Source organism: Theobroma cacao, chromosome 2 (genome assembly GCF_053813885.1).
Source record: "Theobroma cacao isolate CCN51 chromosome 2, ASM5381388v1, whole genome shotgun sequence".
NCBI classification, from domain to species: Eukaryota; Viridiplantae; Streptophyta; class Magnoliopsida; order Malvales; family Malvaceae; genus Theobroma; species Theobroma cacao.
Window position 1 is genome coordinate 33,865,058 of NC_142640.1, and position 15,597 is coordinate 33,880,654.

A 15,597-nucleotide genomic window follows, 5' to 3' on the forward strand; every position below is an offset into this window, starting at 1 on the left:
GGCATTGACTGAGTTTCCCCTCACGTGGTGGTTTGACGTGAAGTGAACTCTAAGCTTTACCCTAGGAGACACCCTACGTGCCTCTCCGTTTGAGGTAAGAATATAATGGGGTTTACCGTGCCCCTCTAAAAGGCTGGTCCACAAAAACCCCCTACTGCAATGATTAATTAATATATAATCTACCAATTCAATAAAATTTGCAATAGCATGACATGACAATTATTTTATTCACAGCCTTTCAAGGCAAACAAATAATCCCTATTTCAATACAATTGCCAACCAGCCAATCATGCCCTATTTATCATAAGCCAATCAATTTAAACAATCGAATTGCAACAATTAACAGTTTTCATGTACTCTATTTTTCAACATCATTATTAATTTCAAACAATTTATAAATTAATTTCATTGAAACATATTTATTTATAAAATATGAAAATTTACCTTTTTAAATCCCTTTTTTCATAGAATTCACGAAATTATTTAAAAACCACCCTAGATAATTAAAATGACAATAAGTTTACTCACAATGTCTAGAGTGCAGATTTTTGAAGTACTCAGACTACTGGTCCTCGGGTGCAATTCCCTTACCTTTATCGGAGGACTCACCACCCTGACATAGTACCAAAATCGAGAAACTTACTACATTGGTACTAAATCAAAATTAAACTAATTTAGACTACTAATGCATGATATGGAATGCAAAATGCACTGGTAACCATCTAAATTCGGTATCGGCCTAATTCGTCTTATCACCCGATTAATTGGCCAACGCGTCCAATTTAGCTCCAAATTGCTCCATTTCTTTTCCAATATCTTAATTCACCAAGCACAAGTCAAATAACCTAAATTTTGGCAAAACTATCTTCACTTTTCTTCTTGGAATTTTTGGTCAATAATGGTGCATTAACACCGTGATTTTTCCTACTATTTTTCCACACCATAATTCATCATTTTCTAACCAATTCTCTTAAAATAAAATAAATTGAATCCTCACTCAATACAAGGTAGGTTCGGCCACTGAATGGTGATGGGGAAAATGAATTCTTTTCATGTTATTTTGTTTCTAGACATGGTAAACTAACTAAAAACACTAACATAACTTAAAATCAAATCAATCCAACATCATTCTCTCTCCATACCCATTTGGCCAGCCATGAATTCACCATGAAAACATAAAATTTAACCATGGAAAATATTGAGAAATGCATGGGAAAGGTAGATCACAAGTCAAAATCAAGAAATTTTACCTTTTGTCACTTGTTTCCTTGAATTTTCACACTTTTTCTCTTGAAATTCTTCACCTATGGTTTGTTCTTTCTTTGTTTTCCTCTTTTCCTTGCTTGGCTGAATTTTTGGAGAGAAGTGAGAGATTTATAGGCTGATTTTTAAAGGAAATAATAAAATATTCTAAGCTTGGCATGTGTCACCATTTCATTGGTCCATTTTTAAAACTTTAAATTTTTAAACTTTTTATCTCCACCACATATATTTTCTCACTTATCCATAACATAAAAAGTCAATGGATGAATTCTATGAGCATGACAAGTGTTGGTGGTGTAAAATTACAATTTTGCCACTAGAGTGGCAAAATTACCATTTTACCCTTATGCTCCGAAAAATACCAAGATTACAATTTTTCACTTCTCAACCTCAAATCATACTCCAATAAGTCAAATATGATCAAAATCTTTCAAAAAAAATTCCCATCTTGTCCTCGAGTGGCAAAATTATCATTTTGCCCCTAGATAGTAAAATTTTCGGTTTGACTCCAAATTGATCCTCGAACTCCGAATCACCATATTAAATCATTGTTGGACTGTAAAATTTTCAATTTCACCCTAAAATCTCTATTTGATCTTGTTCGAGGCTTAAATCAACTTTGTTGTATCTCTAGGTACAATACCGACTTTTTTATAAATTGTTTTCGGGACTCTCCTAGCATGCAAACATGCTATCCATCACATGTATGTCATGACAAGTATTTTATAAGGTTAGGCTTTACAACACTACGCCCCTTAAAATAAAATTTTGACCTCAAAATTTCACTTACCGGATTCCAAGAAAAAAATATGGATATTAGTCTCTCATTTGGTGCTCGACTTTCTACATCATCTCTTCCATTTGAGCATTCTGTGGCATCCCCCTCGAGGGCCCACTCCAAGGTATTGTTACATCCGGGTCCCCATCACTTGACTACTTGTATTCGCCACGCCTAAGGGTGACATGACAGGCCCTGCAGGACCTTCTTGCCAAGCTTCGAACCCGAGACCTTTTACTTCCTCTGAAAGGAATGCCTTTAACCATTGGGATGTTTTTATTCCTCAACACTCGATCCTTTCGATCTAGAATACGTATGGGTTGCATCTAAGTCAAATCATCCTTAAATCATCAATCATGCATGTTTACTTAACTATCCACAATTTCTCTACCTTGACCTTTTATCAAACCTTCCAACATTCAAGTATTTATTTCACCATTAATTATGGGTCTAAATGGTCAACCATCTTCTATTCCATTTTACATACCTCCTTTCAAATTCTATTCAAGCATTTCATAATACATAAGGATCAAACACCTTTTATTTATCCATATATATATTTAACATCATAGATAATCTAAATTTGGTAACCATATTCTCAAAAAGAAACTCTCGTACTTTATGATCAAGTACTTATTAAGTAAAGCTCGAACAACTAAAACCATTCTTCATTTTAGTTGGGTACATCACTAACTCCACATATACGTATACACGCACATTCAAGTGTCCATATTCCTCATTATGTATACAGGTCTCGATTTTCAAATGCCTTTAGATTAATTTCTTTTTGTTCATTCCCATCCAGAATCAAGATTCAATTAAATAACCTTCATAATTCAGACAAATTCCCATCATGCCTGTGCATAGTTCCACATCATTTACATACTTATACTTTCTTCTTATCATTTCCAATTATATGCTTAAGTTTCCTTGTACTATATATCATTGCATCATAATGTTATCTCTATTGAATTATAATCGATTATGCGTGTATGCTTTATAATCCCATTGATGCCTCAAAGATTTATCTTAATTTGATCATTACATCTTATGCAATACCACAATTCCTAAGAATCATCCTTTTTCCTAAATTATATTTCATGCCTCTACATTACCTTGTATCCTCTTTACATTCGGATATTGATTTGTCTTTTAAATCTCAGACTCATTTGAATCATGTATGCCTCAAGCATTTTCGAATTCCAATTTCCATAATATATTAGGAAAGTTTCATCATTTGACTTCATTTTCAAGGTCAACTTTTATCATCCTTTGTTCCACTCTTTTATACGAATATAACATCATTCTTCCTTAACCCATTTACAAATTGTACTTGAAATTGTAAAACTTGAAACTAGATTTTCCTCAAGTACTTTTCAATGCCAATACTAATATCACTCTCAACTTACAGCTTCCTTTTTATAACCACATAACTTAGTGCTTGCTTTCACGAGATCCAGGGTAGAACTTCTCTTGAGTATTTCTTTGGGGATATCTATCTTAGACTTATGTCTCGCAACATATGATCATTTAACTTGTGACTTAGCCGTTAGGCTTCTCAACAAGTTTTAAAGTCACGCATTTTATGCTCATCATGTATAACTTATAATTCTTTCTCAAAGACGTTTAAACATTCTTGAAACACTTAATCGCTTATTTGCTCTTTTATACACCAAGTATATCATTTCCATGAAGGCATGCCCAACTACTCATGCTTCAATTTATCTCCAAGGGTTTTTAGTATGTCACCTAGTTTACTTGTGTTGTTACTAATCCTTTCCTTTCAACAAGGTCAATACAAGATCAATATATTCTCATAACAATATTCTATATCAACTCATTTGCTATATCATTATTGAAATCTTTATTTACATTTTCCTCACTAAGTATTGACATCTCTTATCAGTATCTCATACATTCATCTAACCTTTCGCTCGTTTCCTCATTAGTCTTTAACAAGACTTAATCTCTTGTCTTCCTTATTTCTTAAGATTTGACTTCAGTCATCATATTATTCATCTTAACACTCCACATGTTAATTTATTTTTATGTAGCCATCTCAAAAACTCTCTAACTTTTCTTTCTCTTACATGCCAATATATAAGGCAATAAAGAAACTTTGCAATTTCACTCATCATCTTTATCTTAATACCTCTCCAATGCACTTAAGACTCCAAACAACAAAGCTTAGCATCAAAACCAATAACCATATTTCAACTTGTGAGTTTCATCTTTATGCCGCTCACAGTTTGCTCTTGCTTTCTAGCCATTAAGGGTTCTTAACGTGACAACATTTGATAGTTAATACTGTGGCGTTGCAACTGTTTGAATTCACTTTATCCCAACAACTCTTCCACCTTTAAAGCTACTACCTCAATTATTCACAATTGTGTGGCTTTCCTCTGAGTCTATACCACAATTAACAAGACTAACTTTCTATCACAAGTGTGCGATCAGAACATTGATTTAACGTATTTATTTTGCCACTAGCATTCCTGTATCTTTACCATAACATTTAGTACGAGTTTTCTTAAGTAGAAATCTCCAAATTTATTCATAGCTACACGTATCTCAGATTGCACATCACTTATCATCAGTCAATAAATCCCACTTTAGAATACTCTTTCCATATTATATAGTAACTTCACCATATAGTATCACAGCACTATGTTCCTCCGTTCTACTATCACGCATACTCCACAGAAATTAATTAAAAGATTTACGTACCTTAACTAATGCTAATTCCATTTAATCATATCTTAAATACTTCTAACTTGTAAATTACAACTCCAAGTGTATGTCCATTTATTGATAATCTTTATATATTTCATGATCATGAAAACTACAACTTACAAACTAGCTTTCTATCATATGCACACTATTAGAACATTAATCTCAACATATTTAATCTACCCTTGGTGGTATGTTAAGATCATTCCTGGATATATTTCCATATTAACATTGATATGCATTTACCATAACATTTAGTGCAAATTTGATGAAGGAATTATCTCCGAATATCTCTTAAATACATAATTATCAAGTTGTATACCACTAAATGTTAAGATCTTGACTTTGCTCATCAATAACCAATCACATTTATTAAGTGAATAATTTACTTAGTTATTAGACCTTGCCTTTGCAATCATAAGATCAGAGTTGTTCTAAACTTAGTATGCAGAAGTTCTCTCTCTTTTAGAGTATATCCAAACATCAACATTTTCTAAATTCCTTCCTCTAGGGAGATCACCTTCAAGATTGATCATTCGTACCATAGGCCACACTTTGAACCGAATAAACTTTTAAATTGATCTTTCAGGTAATTCATATATCAGTCTCAATTATAGAACTTTATATGGCACTTAGACTAGATTCGACATTTCCAAGTCACTTAACCTCAAGTTGCCAATTTCACATCTAGTCCTTTAATCCCTTGGCTCCCCCTTTTTCTATGCATAGCAAAGTTCAAGTTCATCCTTAGAGCAGATTTGTTTACTAACTTCTTACTTCATGACCACACATCAATTATAGTGATCATTGATACTCACTCTCGAGTTAATTCACGTGCTTATATCCATGAACTATAATAGGTCCAATCAATTCTTGAAATCTCATAATCGCTTAATTGAAATCAACACCAGTTCCCTCTAAGCTGCTGTACCTATTCAACACATATTCACTTATAAAATATTTCAAAATCCCAACACCACTTTTATATGGGCATAACAAACTCAATTAACATATTGTCCTTATCTTCATGCACATAAGTATGGGTTTACTCTTACCTTAATGCTTAATTTATACACTCCAAGTGAATTACAACCATCATTATTTATTCTAATCAAAGTGCGCCCCTTATTACCATTATCACACGTGCTCCTTTATATTAACCCCAATACAATTCATAATCCCCAAATCTTTTTCCAATTGACAACCATGAGTTCAATTATAACTCCACCAAATGAATAAATTATCACGGCCTATTAGTCCAACTCCAAATTTCTCCATCCTTAATCGAAGGGATATATCATTTCATTAATCTTTCATTAGGAGCATTCGTTTTAAGATCTCTATAACACTGGCTTTTGTCACGGGTGGCATCTTAAACCCGCACAACGACCCTACTTATGACTTTTGCATGACATTAACAAGGAAGTGGGTTACTGGGAACAAGAGTTCATATAGCTCCCTGTCTATGACTTATGCTCCCATAAGATCTATAAGAAGAAACAGAACGAGTTTAAACAACTCCAAATTTTATATGCATATGCATACATTCTATTCAACCTAACCTAACTTAATATGGGGCCACACTGATACTGTAAATTTTAAAACAACTTTAAAACCAAAAACTCTGATCTTTAAAACCAAAAGCTTTGATACCAATTGAATTGTCACGACCCGATACTCCTCTCGAGCCTCTGACAACAGCCGCGTTGTCCCGATCGACACTCATTACCCAGAATGTCAACCAGAACCCCGCAAGGCTTTAATATTCGCTTCTCATTTCCCCTGTGAGTAACCGTTGCCAACTATCGTGTTCTAAAAGATTTTAAGCTGTTTTCAACTTAAAACAAATAAAATAATAATTTTTGTCTCATAAGGGTATTTTGGTCATTTTGCCCAAAAATTTCGAAACTGGCTAAAATGTAATATTCAAGTGCAAAACACATAATTCATAATCAAAATGAGTTTAAAAGTCTAAAATCTTCATTTAAAACAAAATTATGATTATTTGGATATAATAAGATAAATAAAGAAATATTAAGCAAAATATTCTATTTTCTTATAAAACAATATTTTTAGAGCTATACATAAATAAATTTTGTAGCGTAAAAGTTAAATAAATTCATACATACTATAATACAGGTAACCAAAGTATAAAATTTAATTTACAGTAACACGTGGGCCCACGAATAACTAAAAGTATTAAAAGAAATGAACCTACAGTTTTTGGATGTGGCAAGTCCAACTGTAGTCCTCGACGATATCAGTTATCTACAATCTATTTTGAGCTTGAAATGGGTGGAAAGGAGGGTGGTGAGATTATAAAATCCCAGTGAGTAAACAAACATCATCATAAACATTTAGAGTTGAGTACATGGAGACGATAAAATAAATCATCGTAAACTGGGTCACAGCATTAGAACACATTTCATTCAAAATACGTAACGAGGCTTATGAATCTCATAAAAACTAGGCTTGTGCCATAAATCCATCCTCGGGGACACCTTGGCCGAGGCATCTTACTGAGATTGCCAAGGTTGTTAAAAATTCACATTTCGCATAAATCATGTTTTTATTTTGAAAACATAGCCGTTCCTTGGCGTTGGCTGAGTTCCCCCTCACGTGGTGGTTTGGCGTGAAGTGAACCCTAAGGTTTACCCCATGAGACACCCTATGCGTCTCTCCGTTCGAGGTAAGAATATAATGGGGTTTACCGTGCCCCTCTAAAAGGCTGGTCCACAGAAACCCCTTACTGCAGTGATTAATTAATATATAATCCACCAATTCAATAAAATTTGCAATAGCATGACATGGCAATTATTTTATTCACAGCCTTTCAAGGAAAACAAATAATCCCTATTTCAATACAATTGCCAACCAGCCAATCATGCCCGATTTATAATAAGCCAATCAATTTAAATAATCAAATTGCAACAATTAACAGTCTCCGTGTACTCTATTTTTCAACATCATTATTAATTTCAAACAATTTATAAATTAATTTCATTGAAACACATTTATTTATAAAACATGAAAATTTACCTTTTTAAATCCCTTTTTCCATAGAATTCACGAAATCATTTAAAAACAACCCTAGATAATTAAAATGGCAATAAGTTTACTCACAATGTCTAGAGTGCAGATTTTCGAAGTACTCAGACTACTGGTCCTCGGGTGCAATTCCCTTACCTTTATCGGAGGACTCACCACCTTGACACAGTACCAAAATCGAGAAACTTACTACATTGGTACTAAATCGAAATTAAACTAATTTAGACTACTAATGCATGATATGGAATGCAAAATGCATTGGTAACCATCTAAATTCGGTATCAGCCTAATTCATTTTATCACCCGATTAATTAGCCAACACGTCCAATTTAGCTCCAAATTGTTCCATTTCTTTTCCAATATCTTAATTCACCAAACACAAGTCAAATAACCTAAAATTTGGCAAAACTATCTTCACTTTTCTTCTTGGAATTTTTGGTCAATAATGGTGCATTAACACCGTGATTTTTCCTACTAGTTTTTCACACCATAATTCATCATTTTCTAACCAATTCTCTTAAAATAAAATCAAATTCATCCTCACTCAATACAAGGTAGGTTCGACCATTGATGGGTGATGGGGAAAATGAATTCTTTTCATGTTGTTTTGTTTCTAGACATGGTAAACTAACTAAAAACACTAACATAACTTAAAATCAAATCAATCCAACATCATTCTCTCTCCATACCCATTTGGCCAACCATGAATTCACCATGAAAACATAAAATTTAACCATGGAAAATAATGAGAAATGCATGGGAAAGGTAGATCACAAGTCAAAATCAAGAAATTTTACCTTTTGTCACTTGTTTCCTGGAATTTTCATACTTTTTCTCTTGAAATTCTTCACTTAGGGTTTGTTCTTTCTTTGTTTCCTCTTTTCCTTGCTTGGTCTAATTTTTGGAGAGAAGTGAGAGATTTATAAGCTGATTTTTAAAGGAAATAATAAAATATTCTAAGCTTGCCATGTGTCTGTGATGTCTTGACCTTTATAGACTCATAAAGGGAAATATATGCGATATCTTGATCAAGGGTAATTTCATCATTTCCTTACCAAACCCATGAAAGTAAGATTTTAAACAATATGATGGCCTAAGTAGGCCTAAGGCATAAATGGATGGTGAAATTAGGGGTAAAATGGAAAGGAAACCAAAATTTTGATGATTTTCACGGTAGGGGCAAAATGGTTATTTTTCACCTTTGATTAAAATTTTAAGTTTTCATGAACCTGAGAATGTCTAGACCACTATCGACCTTGTCCCAATGTCAAAAGAGAAAAAAGATTTCATAAAGGGTTGGAGGAGAGTAAGTTAATTGGTGGAGGGGCAATTTGGTAATTTCAAGGGAATGGATAAGATTGGCTATAAATATCTTTCTTCCAGTAGCTTCTTCTCCCATTTTCTAGCAGCTTGTCTTCTTCTTCTTCTTCTGCTCTTTCATGTTGCTTCGAACCTCCATGGAAGCTTGATATGGAGCTTGCATGATTTTCTTTCTCTAGCTCTAGTTTTCATACCTTTGAGCCCTTTTGACTAGAACTCTTGTATTCTTTCACTCTCTCACTTCAAAACCCTTGATAAATCTTATTTCCATACTTTCTCTCACTAGTTGATCATTCTAGAGAGAGAAAGAGAGAATTACCCCATTGATTTGAAAGTTATTGGAAGAGAATTCGACTATAAAGGAGCCCTAGGGTGAGTAATGAACTAAGCTTGATTTTTAGTTGTGAATAATGGCTTGTAATTTAGATTAAGAGCTGTTTTATTGTTAAGTATGTTCGTTACTTTTTTAGTGATTAAGATAGTGAACATAGATAGCCATTTAATGTGGCAATTGAAAGCTAGCTAAGAGATAGCTTTTAGGGTTCATAGTGTGTGAATTGACCTATTGCTTATGCTAATGTGATCCTAGGTTCTAATGAAGTCCCATCCTTCCAATTGGATCATTAGGAGAATTAGAGTCAACTAAAGGCTCAACAGTAAATCGGTGAGTGGACTGTCTATCAAAATTATTTTGGGAATGTGACTATTTTGTACAAAGTGTTTGAATGATTTTATACAATTTTTCTTAAAAATGAACACCTTGGGAACAAGCTCTTGAGAAATGGTTTATGTTGTGACATGTGACTATTATTGATTCATGCACTACCACATGGTGTTGATATATATATGTGAATATTGTTGTGTAATGACATTGACTCGACTATGTGCGAGTAGGGAGTGCGCATAAGTCGAGGATGACCCGATTATGTGCGAGTAGGGAGTGCGCATAACTCGGTGATGACCCAGCCATGTGCGAGTAGGGAGTGCGCATGAGCTGGTGATGATGATGATGGGATGGTGTGCATGATGATGATGGGTATACGTATACATATATATACATATGTAAATATGTGTGATATAGGAAATTAATGAGTAATGGTATATAGTTGTAATGCATGTGAAACTTGACATGTTAAATTGTGAAAAATTATTTTGTGTTTTATGTTGGTTTGGGCATTTCAGCAGGGTGGTTTTTCTTTAGGAAGAAGGGTAAATTTTTCATCGGTGCCCTATTTCTCACTGCAGCGAGAATCATTTTTGCTGCAGCGAGAAACTCTTGGGTTTGGAGGGGTAGACTGGCCAGAAACTCACTACAGCAAGTATGCATTTTCGCTGCAGCAAGAATGACACTGTAGCTTCTTGCTGTAGCGAAATTCATTCTCGCTGCAATGAGAAACTTTCTGTTTCTGGGTTGTAATTTCACTACAGCGAAATTTATTCTCGATGCAGCGAGAAACTTTCTGTTTCTAGGTTACAATTTCGCTGCAGCGAAAAACTTTTTGTTTAGTCTCCTATCTTATCCAATTGCTGCTCTATTTTTAACTTCTTTGCTACCATATCTAAGCATGGACTTCCAACATTAAGGACTAAATAAGTTAAGTTTAAAATGATGAGGTTTAGTGAGAAACCCTCGGCTAGTTGAGAAACCCTCGTTCGGCTAATAACTTAATCCCAAAGTCGTTGCAGCGGAAAGACATTCTCGCTCTCTGCAGCGAAGATTCGTTATCATATTTGACTTGCTTGCATATTATTGAAGCTCTCATTCTTCAAATGGTTCGTTATGTATGGGTTTATGATTTTCAAATGATTAATCATTTAAGGGCTTGATGAGGGGTTTTTAATATGAATGGAACTAAATTGCATTGTTTTGAAACAAGTGCATCATGATTTTAAATTCTCCCTTGTTGTTGCTTGTTCCCTTCCTTGTTCACTCACTGGGTTTATACTCACCGTTTTCAACTTTATGTTTTCAGATCACGAGGCAGCTGGTAACTAGGATAAGGTGTCCTTGTAAACTTGTATCCATCTTTTGGTAGGTGTCTCGGCATTCAGTAGCTGTAAATTTGTCCGAGTTTCTCCACTAGAAGTCGAGTATTCTTTTGTTGTGTATAGGCAAACTTAATGTAAATTATTAAGATACATGTTGTAGATAATGTATATACACTTGTTCAGTATGCCAGTATGAGGTGGCAATGTTTAACATTATTTTGATTCTAAGTTATGAAATATGAATGAGTAGTTTATGATGGAATGATGAACATGTCAGATTAATAGGCTTGCTTAGGCTTAATGGACTATATCTATTGGGCCCTTTCGTCAGTCATGGCCGGGAATTTGGGTCTTGACAATGTTGGTATCAGAGCTCTAGGTTTGTCTATGTCCTAGGACTTCCTTTTGTTGGTCTAGCAGAGATTCGGGTCTTTATGTGAGAACTCCAGTTGTGAAGTGTGAACCGCGGCACATTTTATAACCAAGGGACCGCATAAATTTCCTATCTTAGAAACCACCTTTTGCCTTAAGTATGATTATATATGTGTTTAATAACAGGTGTTTGCTCTTGTCTAGGTAAGAATGCCGCCTAAGACACGAGCCCCTCAAGACGGATGGGGGAGCAAGATGCTCCTATTGAGATGGCAGATAGGCCACAAGCATCCACCCTACGGGGTTGGGGTAGACGTGGCAGGGCCACTAGGTTAGTGAGGGTAGATACTCCCGTGAGTGGACGTGAGGAGGGATAGTCCTCGAGCGATGTGGATAGACAGCCCACTGGGGGCATTACCATTGAGGACTTGGCAGTAGGCTTCCAGGGAGTTAATCGGGTTGTAGAGATGATGGCCTCCCATATGGACGATATACAGAAGGCGGTAGGGGGGAGACCTACAGTACAAGAATCCCCTAGCTCCCAAGGACAAGTCGATCACCAACATCATGAGGTTGAGAGAGGTCACTTAGAGATTTCTTTTTTTGATTTTCGAAAGCTCAAGCCTCGATCATTTTCAGGGTCTGATGTGTCGGAGAAACTCCAAGTTTTCTTAGCTAAGATGGAGAAAATTTGTAAGGCTTTGAGATGTTCTAGTGTCCGATCAGTTGAGTTAGCCACCTTCCGATTAGAAGACGTGGCGCAAGAGTGGTATAGCTCTTTATGTAGAGGCAGACCGACGGATGCAGCACCGTTGGCTTGGAGTGAGTTTAGTGCAGCCTTATTGGATCGATTCCTACCACTCAGTGTACGTAATGCCAGAGCCAAAAAGTTTGAGACTTTGGTACAGACTTTGAGCATGGCGGTGTCCGAGTATGACATCAAGTTCATGTAGCTAGCTCGCTATGCACCCTACCTCGTTTCTACTGAGGAGATGAAGATTCAGAGGTTTGTGGATGGGTTAGTGGAGCCATTATTTAGGGCTGTGGCATCTCGAGATTTCACTACCTATTTTGTGGTAGTGGATTGTGCTCATCGCATTAAGATGAGGACTAGTGAGAGTAGGGCTACGAGAACTAGAGTAAAAAGGGCCAAGACAGAGGGTTATCAAGGCCATAGAAATTTTAGCAGTGGGATGTCATCTTCTAGCAGTCAGGGTCCATAAAGGGACTCACGATTGTCCCAGAGGGGGAGTGACTCGCCTGGTGCTAATGTTGAGGCGGGACAAAGAACTTTCAGTTCTAGAAGGTGGTAAGATTCCAAACAAAGTAGTCAAGTCACCCACCCTTGTGATACTTGCGGAAGACGACATAGTGGACGATGCTTCCTTACCACAAGAACTTGTTACCGGTGCGGTCAACCTGGGCATATTAGGAGGGCTTGTCCGACGGCACATCAATCACCAGATTCTACTTGTGGCTTTACCCAGCCAGTTTCATCTACTCCTTCTATTGCTGCTCCATCGGGTCGAGAGGTTAGTGGATCCAGAGGTAAAGGCGCTAGTACTTCCTCTCAAGGTGGCCCATCTAGATTTGGACATCAGAGTTCTACCGGTAGGGGCCAAGCAAGGGTGTTTGCTTTAACACAGCAGGAGGCCCAAACATCCAATGCCGTGGTCTTAAGTATTCTCTCAATTTGTAATATGAATGCTCGGTACTATTTGATCCTGGTGCTACCCACTCTTTTATCTCTCCATGTTTTGCATCTTGTTTGGGTAGAGATCATGTTATGAGAGAGGAACAATTAGTGGTGTAGAGATCTTGTTATGAGAGAGGAACAATTAATGGTGTCTACTCCTTTAAAGGAGGTATTTGTGGCTGAATGAGAATATGAGTCCTGTGTAGTGTGAGTCAAGGACAAAGAAACTTTGGTGAATCTAATGGTGTTAGACACCTTAGACTTTGATGTGATCTTGGGGGTGGATTGGTTATCACCCTGCCATGCTAGTGTGGACTACTATCATAAATTGGTTAGATTTGATTTCCCCGGTGAACCATTATTTAGTATTCAGGGGGATAGGAGTAATGCTCCAACCAATTTGATATCGGTCATATTTGCTAGAAGATTATTACGATAGGGTTGTATAGGTTGCTTGGCTGTGGTAAGGGATACTCAGGCGAAGGTTGGAGATGTAAGCCAAGTATCGGTGGTGAATGAGTTCATAGATGTATTTCCTGAGAAATTATCGGGTCTACCTCCCGAGCGAGAGATTGAATTTTGCATAGATTTAATTTCTGACACTAGACCTATATCCATAGCCCCATATAGAATGGCACCTGCAGAGCTCAAAGAGCTTAAGGATCAGTTAGAAGATTTGTTGGATAAAGGTTTCATCCGTCCTAGTGTATCCCCATGGGGGGCACCGATGTTATTTGTGAAGAAGAAAGATGGGTCACTTAGGCTGTGCATTGATTATCGACAGTTTAATAAAGTGACAGTGAAGAATAAGTATCCTTTTCCAAGGATAGATGATTTATTTGATCAACTACAAGGAGCACAATGTTTCTCTAAGATAGATTTGCGATCTAGGTACCATCAGTTGAGGATCCGAAATGAAGATGTACCAAAGACCGCATTTCGAACAAGGTATGGGCACTATGAGTTCTTGGTGATGTCATTTGGGCTCACGAATGCTCCTACATCCTTTATGGATTTGATGAACCGAGTGTTCAAGCCTTATTTGAACAAATTCGTGGTAGTGTTTATTGATGATATCTTGATCTACTCGAGGAGTAGGAAGGAGCATGAGCAGCATCTTAAGATAGTGCTTCAGATTTTGAGAGAACATCGATTGCATGCCAAGTTCTCCAAGTGTGAGTTCTGGCTTGAAAGTGTTGCATTTTTGGGGCATGTGGTATCTAAGGATGGGGTACAAGTTGATCCCAAGAAAGTTGAGGCAGTGGAAAAATGGCCAAGGCCAACATCAGTTACGAAGATTAGAAGCTTTTTGGGTTTGGCTGGTTATTATCGTCGTTTTGTGAAGGACTTCTCCAAAATATTCACCCCTTTGACTAAGCTGACACGTAAGGATACAAAATTTGAGTGGTTTGATGCTTGTGAGGATAGCTTTGAGAAGCTTAAGGCATGTCTCACCACAGCTCCAGTATTAAGCCTACCGCAAGGCATAGGGGGTTATACGGTATTCTATGATGCATCGCAAGTTAGTTTAGGGTGTGTATTGATGCAGCAAGGGAAGGTAATTACGTATGCATCCAGGCAACTTAAAAGGCATGAGCAGAATTACCCTGCACACGATTTGGAAATGGCAGCGATCATGTTTGCCTTAAAGATTTGGGGGCATTACTTGTATGGTGAGACTTGTGAGATATATATGTACCATAAAAGCCTGAAGTATATATTTTAGCATAGGGATCTTAACTTGCGGCAACGTAGGTGGATAGAGTTGCTAAAGGATTATGATTGTACTATTTTTTACCATCCCAGTAAGGCAAATGTAGTGGTGGATGCCGTGAGCCGAAAATCGATGGGAAGTTTGGCACATATTTCTACAGATAGGAGATCCTTGATTAAAGAGATTCATAGCTTGGGGGACATGAGAGTGCATTTGGATGTTTCAGAGACAAATGCATTGCTAGCACATTTTAGAGTGCAGCCTATCTTAATGGACCGAATCAAAGAAGCACAAAGTAAAGATGATTTCGTAGCTAAGGCCTTAGAGGATCCTCAGGGAAGGAAAAGAAAAATGTTTACCAAAGGCACAGATGGAGTGTTGAGGTATGGAACCAGACTTTATGTGCTTGATGGTGATGGGTTGAGCAGAGAAATATTGGAGGAAGCTTACATGGCAGCCTATATGGTACATCCAGGGGCTACAAAGATGTATCAAGATTTGAAGGAGGTGTATTGGTGGGAAGGACTCAAGAAAGATGTAGCTGAGTTCATCTCCAAGTGCCTGGTTTGTCAGCAGATTAAGGCCGAGCATCAAAAGCCCGCGGGACTACTACAGCCATTACCAGTGCCTGAGTGGAAATGAGAGCATATTGCCATGGACTTTGTAACGGGTTTGCCTCGAACTAGT